This window comes from Staurois parvus, unplaced genomic scaffold (genome assembly GCF_062004578.1).
Source record: "Staurois parvus isolate SC_StPar_1 unplaced genomic scaffold, SC_StPar_1.0 ptg003046l, whole genome shotgun sequence".
Classification (NCBI taxonomy): Eukaryota; Metazoa; Chordata; class Amphibia; order Anura; family Ranidae; genus Staurois; species Staurois parvus.
Window position 1 is genome coordinate 82501 of NW_028320842.1, and position 6978 is coordinate 89478.

Below are 6978 nucleotides of genomic sequence, written 5' to 3' on the forward strand. Positions count from 1 at the left end.
TTTTTTATTCCCCCAAGCGACCCAGTGCATATATCGTTTGGTCCCGTTCCGATCCGTGCTGTGGTTGTACAATAAAAGTACATCTTTACTTCTGAAGCTCCTCCCCAGGCTGAAGCCCAGTTTATGGATGTTCCTATGGGGGGGGGGGGGCAGCACAGCCCTAGCCGTTGTCCCCTCTCCTCCGTGTGCAATGATGCACACAGGAGGTCCAGTTCATGTAGACCTTGGTCCCGTTCTGATCCGTGCTGTGGTTGTACAATAAAAGTACATCTTTACTTCTGAAGCTCCTCCCCAGGCTGAAGCCCAGTTTATGGATGTTCCTATGGGGGGGGGCAGCACAGCCCTAGCCGTTGTCCCTCTCCTCTGTGTGCAATGATGCAATTAAAGCACATCTTTATTTCTGTTTGTATTGGCTGCAACTCCTCCCCAGATTGAAGCCCAGTTAATGGACATTCCTATGGGGGGGGGGGGGGGCAGCAGCACAGCCTTGGCTGTTGCCCCCTTTCCTCCACGTGCAGTGATACACCCAGGGGGTCCAGTACATGCAGGCCTTGGTCCCGTTCTCATCCGTGCTGTGGTTGTGCAGTAAAAGCACATCTGTATTTCTCTGTGTTGGCTGCAGCTCCTTCCTAGGCTGAAGCCCAATTAATGGACATTCCTATGGGGAGCTACAGCACAGCCCTAGCCATTGCTCCTTCCAGTACATGTAGGCCTTGATTCCTTTCTGATCCATGCTGGGGTTGTGCAGTAACAGCACATCTGTATTTCTCTTTGTGTTGGTTGTAGCTCCTCCCCAGACTGAAGCCCAGTTAATGGACATCCCTATGGGGGGGCAGCAGCACAGCCCTAGCCGTTGTCCCCTTTCTTTCACTTGCAATGATACACACACGGGATCCAGTACATGTAGGCCTTGGTCCCGTTCTGATCCATGCTGGGGTTGTGCAGTAAAAGCACATCCATATTTCTCTTTGTGTTGGCTGTAGCTCCTCCCCAGACTGAAGCCCAGTTAATGGACATTTATATGGGGGGGGGGCAGCAGCACAGCCTTAGCTGTTGCCCCCTCTCCTCCACGTGCAATGATACACCCAGGGGGTCCAGTACATGTAGCCCTTGGTCCCTTTCTGATCCGTGCTGGGGTTGTGCATTAACAGCTCATCTGTATTTCTCTTTATGTTGGTTGTAGCTCCTCCCCAGACTGAAGCCCAGTTTATGGACATTCCTATGGGGAAGCTACAGTACAGCCCTAGCCGTTGTCCCCTTTCTTTCACTTGTAATGATACACACACGGGATCCAGTACATGTAGGCCTTGGTCCCGTTCTGATCCAAGCTGTGGTTGTGCAGTAAAAGCACATCTGTATTTCTCTGTGTTGGCTGCAGCTCCTTCCTAGGCTGAAGCCCAATTAATGGACATTCCTATGGGGAGCTACAGCACAGCCCTAGCCATTGCTCCTTCCAGTACATGTAGGCCTTGATTCCTTTCTGATCCATGCTGGGGTTGTGCAGTAACAGCACATCTGTATTTCTCTTTGTGTTGGTTGTAGCTCCTCCCCAGACTGAAGCCCAGTTAATGGACATCCCTATGGGGGGGCAGCAGCACAGCCCTAGCCGTTGTCCCCTTTCTTTCACTTGCAATGATACACACACGGGATCCAGTACATGTAGGCCTTGGTCCCGTTCTGATCCATGCTGGGGTTGTGCAGTAAAAGCACATCCATATTTCTCTTTGTGTTGGCTGTAGCTCCTCCCCAGACTGAAGCCCAGTTAATGGACATTTATATGGGGGGGGGGGGCAGCAGCACAGCCTTAGCTGTTGCCCCCTCTCCTCCACGTGCAATGATACACCCAGGGGGTCCAGTACATGTAGCCCTTGGTCCCTTTCTGATCCGTGCTGGGGTTGTGCATTAACAGCTCATCTGTATTTCTCTTTATGTTGGTTGTAGCTCCTCCCCAGACTGAAGCCCAGTTTATGGACATTCCTATGGGGAAGCTACAGCACAGCCCTAGCCGTTGTCCCCTTTCTTTCACTTGTAATGATACACACACGGGATCCAGTACATGTAGGCCTTGGTCCCATTCTGATCCAAGCTGTGGTTGTGCAGTAAAAGCACATCCATTTTTCTCTTTGTGTTGGCTGTAGCTCCTCCCCAGACTGAAGCCCAGTTCATGGACATTTCTATGAGGGGCAGCAGCACAGCCCTAGCCGTTGTCCCCTTTCTTTCACTTGTAATGATACACACACGGGATCCAGTACATGTAGGCCTTGGTCCCGTTCTGATCCAAGCTGTGGTTGTGCAGTAAAAGCACATCCATTTTTCTCTTTGTGTTGGCTGTAGCTCCTCAACAGACTGAAGCCCAGTTCATGGACATTTCTATGAGGGGGCAGCAGCACAGCCCTAGTCGTTGTCCCCTTTCCTTTGTGCAATGATACACACAGGGGATCCAGTGCATGTAGTCCTTGGTCCCGTTCTGATCTGCGCTGTGGTTGTGCAGTAAAAGCACATCTGTATTTCTCATTGTGTTGGCTGCAGCTCCTCCCCAGACTGAAGCCCAATTTATGGACATTCTTATGGGGGAAGCCACAGCACAGCCCTCTGCCGACACCCGCTGCTCAGTGGAAGAGGGAAAGGCGGGTGCTCTGTCCACCACACTAGTTCAGCAACCACCGCACAGGTCAGAGAGGGACCTACGTAGATCTTTAGGTTGTGGTGATACTTTAAAGAGCCGAAGGTTCTTACCGCCCCCCACAATGGCTTCCATTCATTCGCTAAGAAATAGAGACTTTTTTTAGTCTTAAACCATAAATTGGCTCAATCTGAAGGCCTACCCCCCCCCCCCTCCCCGACGGAGGGGACCGGCCCTCTTGGCTCACAGCACTTTAATGCAAAGTCAATCTGTAATGCAGTTTTGCCCCTTGAACCCCTTTGCTTCCAGCAGATCTTTTGGTCAGCAATAGGGGAGGGTCTCCCCAGGCGGGGGTCTCCCCAGGTGAAGGTCTCCCCAGGCGGGGGTCTCCCCAGGCGGGGGGACGTCACAATAAAAGCCATACAAATAAAATCTACCAATCGCCCGCCATACACTACCAGATCGCATCCCCTCCACATTCCCTCCATGCACTTTGTGTTGTCTGGCACCAAATTACTGTCCGGAAAAAAAAGTGAGCGGGATCAAATGATATCGATCGTCGTATCGATTCCAGAGAACACTGGAGGGAATTCGATGAGAAGGATCCCGCAAGTAGCGATCGTTACATTTTGTTTTCTGATTCCCTCCAGCGTTCTCTAGAATTGTTACATTGTATCTCTTCTTACTGAGATCTATTTCCTGTGATCTTCAGCTCCATCTAGCTGCCCTCCTGCGGTATTTTCCTGATTCCCTCTGTTCTTTATGAACGATCCGATCTTCACTACTTCCCATAAGATTTGACAAACGTTCGACCAGAACATTCCAAAGCGTTCGATTTTGCCCCGCGATCCCAACAGCCGGTTAGTTTGCGCAGAACGAACGTGCACCCGGCTTTGCTGGACGAATAGCTGTGCGAATGTTTAGATCTTGGTGGATCGGTGCCAGCGGCATCTCCTGATTGGGTGGGGAAAGGCGTGCGTGTTGGGCTTAGTTCACGCGGGCAGTAAAAGCGGGCAGTTGTCACATTTTACCTCCCACCTGTGAAGTGACACGGCGGCCCGCTCAGAGCCGTTCACGTTGCCGCGTCCGCCATGCTGCGCTTCGCTCATCATAGCATCTGGCAGCCGCTCATTGAAGGTCAGTAACGTGCCGAACGCATGCCGTGCAGAATTACTGCGCAGAAGCCCCCCTCGGGACGGCATCCAGTAGGTGGCAGTATTGCCTCCCGAGCAACTGCAAACCCCCACTAGCTGCGGTCAATCGCCTTCAAATCGACGGAAATCGCGCCGCCTGCGTGACCGAGAACTCTGTCACATGGCAGCAAGAGTCTTCAACCCGCGGTCCAATCACATTCCCTGATCCCGCCCCATTTCTTGATCCCATCACATTTCCTGATCCCGCCCCATTCCTTGATCCCGCCCCATTTCTTGATCCCACCCCATTTCTTGATCCCACCCCATTTCTTGATCCCACCCCATTTCTTGATCCCGCCCCATTCCTTGATCCCGCCCCATTCCTTGATCCCGCCCCATTCCTTGATCCCGCCCCATTCCTTGATCCCGCCCCATTCCTTGATCCCACCCCATTTCCTGATCCCGCCCCATTTCTTGATCCCGCCACATTCCCTGATCTCGCTCCATTTCTTGATCCCGCTCCATTTCCCATCCCATCATATTCATTGATCCTGTTCTCTGATCCCGCCACATTCTCTCATCCTGCTCCATTCCCTGATCCCACCACTTTCCCTGATCCCGCCCCATTATCTGATCCCGCCCCATTATCTGATCCCGCCACATTCTCTCATCCTGCTCCATTCCCTGATCCCACCACTTTCCCTGATCCCACCACTTTCCCTGATCCCGCCCCATTATCTGATCCCGCCACATTCTCTCATCCTGCTCCATTCCCTGATCCCGCTCCATTTCTTGATCCCACCACTTTCCCTGATCCCGCCCCATTATCTGATCCCGCCACATTCTCTCATCCTGCTCCATTCCCTGATCCCGCTCCATTTCTTGATCCCATTGCATTTCTCATCCCATCATACTCTGATATTGTTCCATGATCCCGCTCCATCTCTCACCCCATCACATTCCCTGATCCCTCCGCATTCTCTGATCCCGCTCCGTTCTCTTGTTCCGCTCCATTTCCCATCCCATCATATTCACCGATCCTGTTCCGTGATCCCGCCCCATTCTCTGATCCCGCCCCATTCTCTGATCCCGCCCCATCCCCTGTAATAGTTACATTGTAATCTTTTCTTCCTGTGTTACAATCCAGGTTTTGTATTTTATATTCTCTGTATAATGAATCTTTGTACCTGTTGACAGTTTTACATATTAATATCTGGAGAGGAGAGCGCTGAGATGTTTGTATTTGGAATCTCCTCTCCGCCCGGTGCCATGGTTTTCTACGGATCGGCTCCTTTATAGTAAATATGTTCAGATGTTCACTTTGTTTGATGTCCTCGTTCGGAATGTTCGGTGTTTATAATCGGGATGACTGCAAAACCCTGAGAAACGAAACTTCAGCTCACCACAGACATCGCAATCGGATTGTACAATCTCCTTTAGATCTGCCAACTATGCAATGCAAGGGCTTGATTGGATACAGACTGGATGCAGACTGATTGATTGGATATAGACTGATTGATTGGATACAGACTGATTGATTGGATACAGACTGATTGATTGGATACAGACTGATTGGATACAAATTGATTGATTGGATACTGACTGATTGGATACTGACTGATTGGATACAAATTGATTGATTGGATACAGACTGATTGATTGGATACAGACTGATTGGATACTGACTGATTGGATACAAATTGACTGATTGGATACAGACTGATTGATTGGATACAGACTGATTGGATGCACATTGATTGGATGCACATTGATTGGATAGAGACTGATTGGATGCACATTGATTGATTGGATACAGACTAATTGTATCCAATCAGTCAGTATCCAATCAATGTGCATCCAATCAGTCTGTATCCAATCAATCAATGTGTATCCAATCAGTCAGTATCCAATCAATTTGAATCCAAATTGATTGGAGACAGACTGATTGGATACAAATTGATTGGAGACACACTGATTGGATACAAATTGATTGGAGACGGACTGATTGGATACAAATTAAATGATTGGATACAAATTAATTGATTGGATAAAATTGATTGGAGACACACTGATTGGATACAAATTGATTGGAGACAGACTGATTGGAGACAGACTGATTGGATACAAATTGATTGGAGACAGACTGATTGGATACAAATTGATTGGAGACAGACTGATTGGATACAAATTGATTGGAGACAGACTGAATACAGATTAATTGATTGGATACAAATTGATTGGATAGAATAGGGAGGTCCTCCTATCATACAGTTTTGGTAGATCTGAAATTGATTGTACAGAGATTGTGATGTGTATGGTGACCCTTACAAAAAAGATCATGTGACCTGGGTGGGCGGGTTCACAGTTCTATTTTTAGGTCATTGATCTCCACATGAGTATCACCAGCAGAACGAGACGCAGATCTCCTCGTTCTACATCGATGTGTGTGGCCGTCACTGATCCTTACAGCAGAACGCGACCCGTAAACCCCGCAGGATGACGTTCGCTTCGCATTAGAAAAAAGTAACAAAAAAAGAGTCCCTTTTAAAGAGACGGAACATGAGATGACATGAGGATGTATTTGTATTTTTCCTAACATGTTGCTGTGTAACAAAAGCAAAAAAATAGAATGTATTATAAAGTTGCTACATTGTGTACACGGGGGATGGATACAAAGATCCAGAAGTAGCGGCAGCGTCACACGCAGGGGCGGACTGACCATTTGAGCACATGGGCACTGCCCGAGGGCCCGGGGTCAGTAGGGGGCCCCATGATCCTGTATTGCCCGGGGGCCCCATGAGTTGTCAGTCCGGCCCTGGTCACACCCGACTCCATAGAGGGGAAGAACAGAAATGTTTATTTTCTATATAATTACCAGGAGTCTTTGATGATTTTCCGCACTTTTATACACACACATATATAATACATACAGTATATATGTGTGTGTGTATATATATGTATGTATGTATGTGTGTGTATATATATATATATATGTGTGTGTGTGTGTATATATATATATGTGTGTGTGTGTGTGTATATATATATATATGTGTGTGTGTGTGTATATATATATATATATGTGTGTGTGTGTGTGTGTATATATATGTATGTATGTGTGTGTGTGTGTGTATATACAGTTGTGACCAAAATTATTCAACCCCCACTGAAATTGAGTGTTTTGGCCAGTTTGACATTGCTTTTGATCATTCAGTCATCTTGCTT